Raw genomic sequence first — 10,271 nt, forward strand, 5'->3', positions numbered from 1 at the left:
ACGTTTGTCCTCCAGAATGTTGCAATCCTCCAAAAAAGAATGTGAATGCATTGAAACATCATGACATCGACTGCTCTGTGTTGCAAGTGCGTTGCATCACCCTGAGGTTTTTATTCAGCGTTCACAAGAACACGACTGTAAACTTTACAACAGCGTCAGAGTCCAGACTTAATGGCTTTATCTGGAAATGTCATTTCATGTAATGTTTGTTTTTAGCAATCATATGTGAGTTTGTCTGTCACCTGTCTCCTCACCTCCTCACCTGTCCCCTCACCTGCCTCCTCATCTTTACACGTTCTGATGACAGTTAGCTCAACTTTATAAAACTGGAGCATCACTTTCACACTGATGACCCATAACTCACTCTGTCACTCACTCACACACCCACCCACCAACACACACAGACATTCTTGATCTTTCCCTCTACCCCACACATCTGCTGGGTGTGTCCAGTGTGAGTCAATGGGAGCAAAACAACGCAAAAAAAGAAAAGGAGGGGAAAGTTATGGATGTTTAGTGGAAAGAAAAAAGGTGTGTGAGTATTTATGTTTCTGTGACGTTCAAATAAACGTAAAAACACAACTTTAAAGGATCTTTAAAGACCTGGTTTTAGAGTTAAGGGTGCGACATTTAGTTGTGAGGATTAACCCTTAGAACCCATAGTAGGCTACAGTGCACCGCCCTCCTTAAGCCACACGAAAAAAAGAGAGAAAAAACTAGTCTTAATAAGTCTTAATAATATCAGCACCCTTCAGGTTTCATTTAAGTCAATCTTTTAAAATGACATGAGGCATGAGAATGGTGCTTTAGTGTGTTTTAGTGGTGATAGGCGGTAACTGCATATCACCACAGTCCATCTGAAAAACTGAAAAATAAAACGTCACCAGCCGCCACTGCCTTAGAACGCACTTTTCTTTACCATTACTGTTTTAAAATGTATATAAAGCGTTTATATTTATGTGTATTATATCTTTTTTTTTTTAAGCACAACCTTCAGGCAACTATACAAACACACCTGAGCCAAAAGTGACTCAAAATTCTTTAAATTGGCTTAAATTTGTTAAATTTTGGAAATAGGTCACAGTTTAAAAGTTCACTTTTCTCATTTTTATAGACATAAATAAAAGAAAAACTAAAATGAATCATAATTTTGACTCAACAACACAAAACACATTTTGTAAAGGATCAGCAGGTAAATGTGGCGCAGGAGCCAATTTCTTTGTGAATATTTGAATATTTGGGCCAAAACATCATCAGGGCAGGCCATGGACAAGTGGACAGGACAGTTGGCTCGTAATAGGCAAAGTACCCAACCCCCATTACTCTACTAATTCTAGGAAGGTTTCAAATAGAGGATAAAGGACTTATTCAATTTAAGGCAAATTTTTATATCTTCATCAGACAAACGTGTCTTAAAAACGTCTTCAGTCACAAACATTGATGTGGACGTTGTCTTTCATGCGTGTGAGACACAAACTCATATACTGTTAATATTTACTCTGCGTCATTTAAATTTGAATTTTATTTAGTTTATGTCAGCTGTCAATTCTAGAAATAGAATCTAATTTCAAGAAGTTCATATTTTTTCAGAATAAAAGCTCTTTTTGTGAAGATAAGCAAATATTTAAAGATCCCGGGGCCACATACTGATGCTGGCCAGCCACTTTTGGCCCACGAGCCACCAATTGCTGACCACTGGGCCACTAGGGAGTGCATTATTTAACGTTAACGATGTGTCCTCACTAACATATGAAACCAAGCTTGTGTGTGTGTGCCACATATGGGATGGATTAGAGCAGCAGCGGACGAGAGCACGTTGAGTAAATAATCGACAGCTGAAATTGTGTTTGATTCACTGTAACTCACAGACTGAGCTCTGTGCTGCAGACAGACGCTCACAGGAAGTGTTCACGGTCTAAAAACCAAACAGTGGTGAGGAAACGCTCGGCACGGCGGCTCACCGACCTCGCCAAAACTCTCCCAGGCTCCAACGAAGTAAACACAAAAGTGTGTGTGGGTCGAGAGTAGAAGAGCGGACAAAGACAGAGAGAATGAATGGGAGGAGAGGGAGAGTGGGTGAGACGGGGAGTGAGTGTGGGAGAGCAGACGTGTGAGGCCCAGAGCAGATGAAGTCAGAACAGAAGTAGGCAGCGTGCCACCGTCGTCCAGACGCTGCTTTCACTTTCCACTCCTCTCTCTGAAAACTGAACCGCTCCAACTGCTTTTAAAATAAAGTTTCTGTGTGTGACTCATTTTTCTGGTTTCCATGGAAACCCACTCCACCGCAACAACTCCAGTGACCGGAACCCAACAGGAGTGAGTCGGACTCAGCAGAGTGAGGAGCGCGTCGTTTAATCCAAGGTTGGCTTTGTTAACCTTGACTTTCCTTTGAATCGGTAACTGACTCACATTCCAGGGAAGAGGGTAAATAAATGATTAGAGAGGAACAATGAGACTCAGTGTCATTCTAAAACTATAACTAAAAATGACTCATCATACATTTACAGACGAAAGTAAAACATCTTATCAACGAGGTGATAAAGGTTTGCGTCTGCGTGGGTTTAAAAAGCCAACAGTTCACACAATGAGCAAAAACTAGAGGCAACAGTGGAGAGAAAAAAGGAAGAAATCTCTGACAGAACCAGACTCAAAGATGAGCGGCCATGTGCCCAGACAGGTTGGGGTGAAAGGGGGGAAATGGGGGACAGAGGAGAGGTGTCTAAACAAGTAGTTTAAACAAAACTACTTGTTTTGTAAAACTTGGAGCCTGAGGTGCAAACATTCTTCTGACTTTTAAAATATTGTCTTGGGGCCACGCGGTTGGTGTAGTGGTTAGCACTCCTGCCTTTGCAGCAAGAAGACTCGGGTTTCTCCGGGTTCTCCGGTTTCCTCCCATAGTCCAAAAACATGCAATATGGGGATTAGGTCAATTGGACACTCTAAATTTAACTGTTGAATGGTTGTTTGTCTGTATGTGACCCTGCGATGGACTGACTGTGTCCACCAGTTAACTTCTGGATCTATGTCGTTGTTGTTGTTGTTGTTGTTCGAGGGACGTGTATCACTACTGATACCACGACGGAGACACATTCAGTGGAATCCCAAGATAACGAGACATGCATATGAAAACACCTCTGGACGTGAAAAATCATTTTTTGTCCAGAATGCCAAAAAACATCAAGCTACATAGAATATGTTTACGTTTAAAAATCCGATTTGTGCTGCAGTCTAAACAAAGAGTCTACGTTTCATCCACATCTGATCCAGATTAGTGATTTGGCTACAATTTAAATCTGACACGGGGGAAGTCCCGTTTATATCTCAGCGGCATCTGAACCGATCAGGATGAGTTTTGTCTCTGTTTATGTGAGATGGTAACAGCAAACATCTTTTCCTGAAGAATGAGCAGAGTGCAGCCAGTTACAAAAGTGTAAAGTAAGTTTTTAGCAGCGCTCAGTGGCGACACAGAGCCGCACACTCATTCTCCAAGGCCTCATGTTCAACTCCACCCTGATTTTCCAGGCTAATCTTCTCCACACACACACCCTCCTCCACGGTGGGACGCATTCCAACTCCTCCTATTGGCTGCTCCACTACATGTGGCCAAGGCCAAGTGGAAAGGGAATTTCACTCATAACCGACAGGTCAAGGGTCGGGGTTCCCTTGAGCAAGGTACTAGACCCCACTGCTTCCTGGGTGCAGATAAGTGCCGCCCACTCCTCTTGCACCAAGTGCGTAATCACTACTGGTGTGAAAACACAAGGGTCGGCTTTAGAGGTTTTTTCAAACGTAGCATAAATTGCCTGGTTCCATGTGGATAAAAAAGACGAAAACTGTTGTGGATTCTTGTGTTTTTACGGCCCCTGAATCTTAAATCCCTCGGCTTTTACTCCCGCTTGTTAAAGAGAAGGTTCCCACAGAGTCACACCCTTCAGGTTTCCTGTTTCTCGCTCTGTGTTTAGAGTTCAATTTCACCTGCAGAAACGGGGTCAAAATCCATGTCCAGATTATGTTACACGGGACTTATTGTAGGCTGGCAACATGCATGAAAATGTAGTTTGAAGGTGAGACAGCGTGTGTATGTGTGTGTTCTTGTATTTGTGGCTTTATGAGGACCAGAAAGTGGCTGCTCATCATGTCTTTAAAGGGCTTTTTTTGGTGTTAAAACCTGGTTTTAGGGTTAGGGTAAGGTATTTAATTGTGATGGAAAAGGTAAGGGTCCTCATTGAGAATGAAACACCTACATAGTGTGTGTGTGTGTGTGTGCGAGTGTGCGTGTGTGTGTGAGACAGAGGCTCGTTCCAAACCTTTGAAGCTACATAAATGCAGACTCTCCCTTCCTGTGATGGAACTTCTCACTTCAAACAACAACAACAGCGAAAGAAAAACAATCAGAGCCTAAAATCAGAGCACACCGCCCTCTCCAGCAGCATCCTGCAAACACTGGATTATTGGTGCCAACCTAAATTAATTCTATGCAATTCTCTCGAGTTATGTCTGTCAAATTTTGTGGTTTACGGAATAATTTTTGCATCAAAAATTTGATTTTATTGTGCACTACACATTGTTCCCTGTCAATTTATGTGAAATAAACCTGAGCTGAAGAAGAGGAGGAGTTAACAGCGGGGTAATGGTGGAAAATAAAGCTACGTTAAGAGAGGCTCCACCCACGATCAATACATAGACTTTATGACCTTTGTTCTCTGTGTTGTGAATAAACAGAAAAATCTTTTCACGTTAATGTTTTTGTTTTCTTTAGTTAGACAGATATCGTGATGTATCGCTGTACGATTGTCTCGCGATATATTGATTATCATTGACCATGTATCGCGTATCGTACTGAGAGGAAACTCTGTGATTCACACCAATATCATTATATAAGATCATATATACACTTAAGTGTGTCTTTTTTTGCTTGAGTGGCCCCCTACTGACCAAACTAGACACTCAGTGGCCCCCAGGTCATTTGAGGTTGGCCCCTGGTGTAGGTTAATGACCTTCTGTCAAGTGAAAGTTTTCAGTCTTGAAAGAAAACACTCCCCTGCCAGCATGACCATGTGGGTCCCATAAAGGTTATAATCGGGCTGACAATATGGGTCCTAAGCGGGTTTGTTCCTGGTTTTCATGGTGGCCCCATGAAAGGCCATGAAACCATATGGGACCTGTATAATTTTCCTACTTTAATCTCATGCCCACTTCATACCCAAGTAGCCTGGGAAGGGTACAAAGTGGGCGTGAGCTAAACAAAGGACAAACCATGGACAAACCTACTGCGGGGCCCATATTGTGAGTCCAAATACAAACCCTGATGGGGCCCACATTGACATGCTGGTTGGGGGTCGGCATTCCTTTCCGGAGGAGGTAATCACCTCAAAACCTTACATTTGCCTCTTGAAGAAAAAGAAAAGCAAAAGCTATCAGGGGTCACCTGACATCACTGTTTACCCACAATGCTTCAGGGTCGGGGGTTTGAATGTCAAAGACACAGAGGAAATGAGCAGCCGTTAATCTTGGTGGCTGCTGATTGTGTAGTTGTGGGTCAAAGTTCCTGTTGCTCTGGGTTTATTGTGTTGTCATGGTAACTAGATGACATGAGGACAGATTGCGTGGTAAACATTCAGCACATAATGGCTTTTCGGGGTTTGTTTACATTTTGCAGTGAGAAAACTCCAGCGCCAGCTGCCGGAGAGACTGATGACGGGTGATTTCAGAGGGTGTCACATGACCATGTGTCCTTGACGTTTGTGTCTCTGCCGCTGGTTGACTGAACTCATGCATCTTTGCATTCGGGTCCATCTGTGCATGAAGGTCCATCTACACTGTCAACAGAAGCTGTTCAGTGTCTGTCATCGAACCAACATGTCCTCATGACGTACTGCCACAGTTCCCTGCAGAGCAGTCATGCAGGTCATCCTCTTAACTCCTGAGTGAAGTACACACAACCACGCACACACAAGTTTGAGCAGCGACTCTTCTCACCACATGAACATCCATTAATTTATTTTATTTGATCTATTCCCACTTGTTTATGTTTCGTTCCATTTGCGTGTGGATTTGGCCTAAAAGAGCTCATTCCAAAAAGCAGGCAGAAAGTGAACGGGTACTGTGCTAGTTTATTGAAATGGCTGGTCAGCTAGGCAGTAAAAATGTGTTATTAACAGTTCAGTTGGTGTAAGAGAAGTAAAACATTGTACAGGGCTAATATTCGTGTCAGTAGAAGCTCAAGGTTGTGAGAGCAATATCGGGACCAAGAGTCGAGTCATTCCTAGTCCTTGACCTCCCGCTGTTGGGCAACAGTTTCCTCAAAATTCACGAAAAAATGTGTCACTTTGATCTGGAATTGTAATTTTCATTTGTCTTCTTTTGTGTCGGATAATCAGCGTCCGGTTGTAGAATCGCATCCACCCATTTTCGCCTATTCTTTAGCACATCCTCTGCATGGGGAGGGCTTGATCCCAGGGGAACCCTTTTTAGCGGTGACTAACAGACAGGAAGTGCCACAGTCTGTTCCTTCCCTCTGTGTGTGTGTATGTGTGTGCTACAGGATGTGCTTATGTTGGTTACAACAAGGCAGAACATTCTTCTCTTGATTCCAACAAGAAGTACGTGATAGGTCTCTGTTTTCAGCTTGAGCACAAAGTTCTTTCTCGATTGAAAAAATAATGAAATACAGAATAAAACAAGGAATTGCTGTTGGGAATGCTGGGGACTCTTTCCATGTGGGTGATTCCTTCAACGCGGTTCTATGTATTACTTCTTTTTCTTCCAATAAGTTCGTATGATAATAAAATAAGGATAAAACACAAAAAAATGACACAAAAGTACAATATAATAGTATACAATATGTGGTTAAAGTGGTATAAAGTATGTTTTTAAGAGCAGGTTTATCCCTCATCCTAAAATTGGGGCTTTTTTTTTTTTTGAACATTTATTAGAACAAGTTCCTTGACAGAGTCTCACACATTATGACAAATATCAATACTCGTATTGGTATCAAACTGACAAAATACAAAATACAAGGACAATCAATTAGCAAAGAGTTGAAAGAATAGTCTTTGTAGGTACACCATCTAGCCCAGTTGAACAGAGACAGTATTCTCACCTTTCAAAATACATTATAACAGGTGACCATTTTTCAAGATACAAGTCCGTCTGGAGTCGAAGGTTTGCCGTTATGTGTTCTATGCAATTTACATCCTTAAGCCTTTGAGACCACTGGTCCAATGTGGGTGGATGGGGCTTAAGCCAATTTACTATGATCATTTTATGTGCAATCAATAAAAGAACCCTGAGCATAAACACACTATTTTTCCCTAAATCCGTTAACGATACAGTACCCAAAATTAATTGCTGTGGTTCAATTGGTCTATTTGGGTTAGGGTTATTCAAAATCTCACATATTTGTCGCTTCACATTCTCCCAGAATTGTTGCAATTTAGGACAATCCCAGAAGATGTGGAAACAGTCCCCTGTTATACCGCACAGTGGGGAACAGTTATTATCATAAATAGCTATAAAACTTCGGGTCTTTTCATGGCTTTTCATCTTCTCCTTCTGTCATTTCAACGGGACATTTTTGGCTCTGAAGGCGCCGAGAGCGAGTATTTGACACTACACATAAATTGTGTAGTACATGGAGTACATGGAGAATAATGCATATTTTGTGTTTGGTTTTGTATTTTTTATGTTAAAATTTATGTAATCACCTCTGAAAAAACTGTACTTTATAGGGTTGAAATGCTTTTTAAAAAGTGCGGCTTCAAAAATTAGAGAAAGAAAGTATAAAAAGAGAACACTACATATATATCGTTTAGTAGCAGTTTTTAGGGAGGGTAGATTTTTTTAAGGTTTCATGAGAGCTACAAATCTGCTGATTTCAAACTGAGCAGTGGAACAAAAATAGCCTTTACTTAAAAGTGAGAGGTCGTTTTTATTTGTCTTGCAAATATTAGCACTTTACTCCCCCTCGTGTCTGTGCAGTCCCCACAGAGAACCCAAAAAAATGTCCAGTCATAACTGTATATCAGTGTTTGCCAAAGACATTATGCAAGACACACAAAAGAGAGAGAGAGAGAGGGAAATTCTCAAGATGTCTGTGAGCTGTGAGGGGGAAAGTAGATGTTGGATTAATCTTGATCTAATCATGAGGATCAAAACTATTTCCTTCATCTCCAATCTCCAAAAACAGTCAGCCAAGCCAGAACTCGCTGGCTGATGAATGTTTCACTCGAGGAAGGTCACACAGGAGTAATGTGGTCCAGAGCTGAGTCCACAGCGCTGTTCCCAGCAGCTGGCTTATTTGGCGTCCGATCCCTGTGATATGACCAAAAAAGGCCCTCTGGTTTGCTCACTGCTACTGGGAATCGTGGCCTTTATCTCTCACCCAAATGAGGCCGGACGCTTGCAAAACCGCTGCCAAAAGGGTCAACACACCGACTCTGTGAACAGAAAATAAACTGCAAAATTCAAACATTACAGGCCCGTTTTGGCACATATGCAGGTGAACGTGTGACCAGAGCATTCATGCTCGTTAAACACAGCTTAAGTTAATTGTTAACTCTTCTCTGTGAGTGGGAAAAGCAGGAAAATGAAGAAGTTGTTTTTATCTGCGAGGGCAAACATTTACAGTCCTGGACCTTGACTTGACAGCTACACCACTGACTCACACTGTCACAGATTTCAATGTGTTTGAACCTTCAAATTAAAGTTCACCTGCAGCCTTAAAGCTCCTGTGTGCAGGAATGAGTGACATCTACTGGTAGGACTGTGAACTGAAACAGAAAGGATGGTGATTTTACTCCAAAACTAAACATATTTGGGAGTAAATAATAATTCATTTATGGCTAATTGTCATAAATTGGTGGCAGAAAGGATGTTATTTTACTCCAAAACTCACAAGATGGCCACCTCTGTAAAGCAAGGCCCTGCATATGAAAGACAAACTATTAATTTAAGCCAATTATACGCTTCTTTATTTATTTAAACATATTTAGGATAATAATTAATTTCTCCTGACATGAGAACAGTTTGTGTAAGAGAAGAGGACATGAGGACAAGATGGAGGCAGATGATCCGCGGTGGCGTCCCCTAAAGGTAGACGCCGGAAGAAGAAAAGGATTATAATTTCTTTCTGCTAATTAATCCCTCTAAATCAGGATTCATTTTTTGGAAACCGAATTCTCCTCAGAATTCCGAGACTAAAGTCCAAATTCTGACTTTTTTCTTCAATTCTAGCTTTTTTAAACGTAAAGTACATATATTAAAATAGTGTGCAATATCATCCTAAATGGTTTTAATTGCAACATCCTGACGCATTTTCAAGATATATCTGTATATATTTTTAATTTCTAATCACTAGGTCATTTTGAGCCCATAAAAAAAGTGTTGTAGCAGCAGATTGACTAAAAACGGAGGTTAGTTTGAAGTTTTATTTGCTTTTCGTCAGTTTTCTACATCAGGTCTGCTTAATTAATGTTTGATATGTTCCACCATCTTCTGACCATGTCCATCAAAGCATACAGTTAAAATTTAGATTCTATCTGTTTCACAGTCAGGGTCACGTGTGTGTTTCTTTGCGTTAGACAGAGTCCTCTGGTCTCTGCTCTTATAAGGAAGACATGAAGACAGACACTGAGGACGGGACGCTGTTAGCACATCGAGGTGCAACTCCCTGGAGTTCTGTCCTGACTTCATCAGATTAGGGGGGGGAGTAATTATGAGAGGGCGAACTCAGTTTGACAGAATAAATAAAAAGATGCCTTGAAAGTGAGCTCACTGGGGGAGTCTCCGCTCACACAGCCTCATAGGTCTCAGCGCTCAGATGCACAAATTTGGCCCCAAATACCAGCGACAGAGCAGAACACTCCTCATCCTGAGCTTACATAAGAACCCAGTGTCTGAGCCAAGAAGAGCGAAGGTTTGATGCTGCGAGCGAGTGACAAACTTCATTTCCTCCTAATCTGTGTTGGCCGCTCCCATTCCTGTTAAAAGTTGTATTTTATGGATTTATTTGCACTGTGGGAGGCTGGTTTTGATGTTAGAGTAAAGTGGAAAATATGAGTTAATGAGAAATGACAACACTTATGGTGAAAAAGTGTTTGAGAAGTAGGTTTTAAATCACATAGACACAATACATTCCCGAGCATGCATCAAATGCCTTACTCTAACCCTTAACCCTCAAAAAGACCTTTAAAGTTGTGAGGACCAAAATGTCTTCTTCTTCTTTCTGTTTTCTTTAACCTTTAATGACTAATATCTATAAACCTGGGCTA

The sequence above is a fragment of the Solea senegalensis genome, linkage group LG11 (assembly GCF_019176455.1).
Source record: "Solea senegalensis isolate Sse05_10M linkage group LG11, IFAPA_SoseM_1, whole genome shotgun sequence".
In the NCBI taxonomy this organism is placed as follows: Eukaryota; Metazoa; Chordata; class Actinopteri; order Pleuronectiformes; family Soleidae; genus Solea; species Solea senegalensis.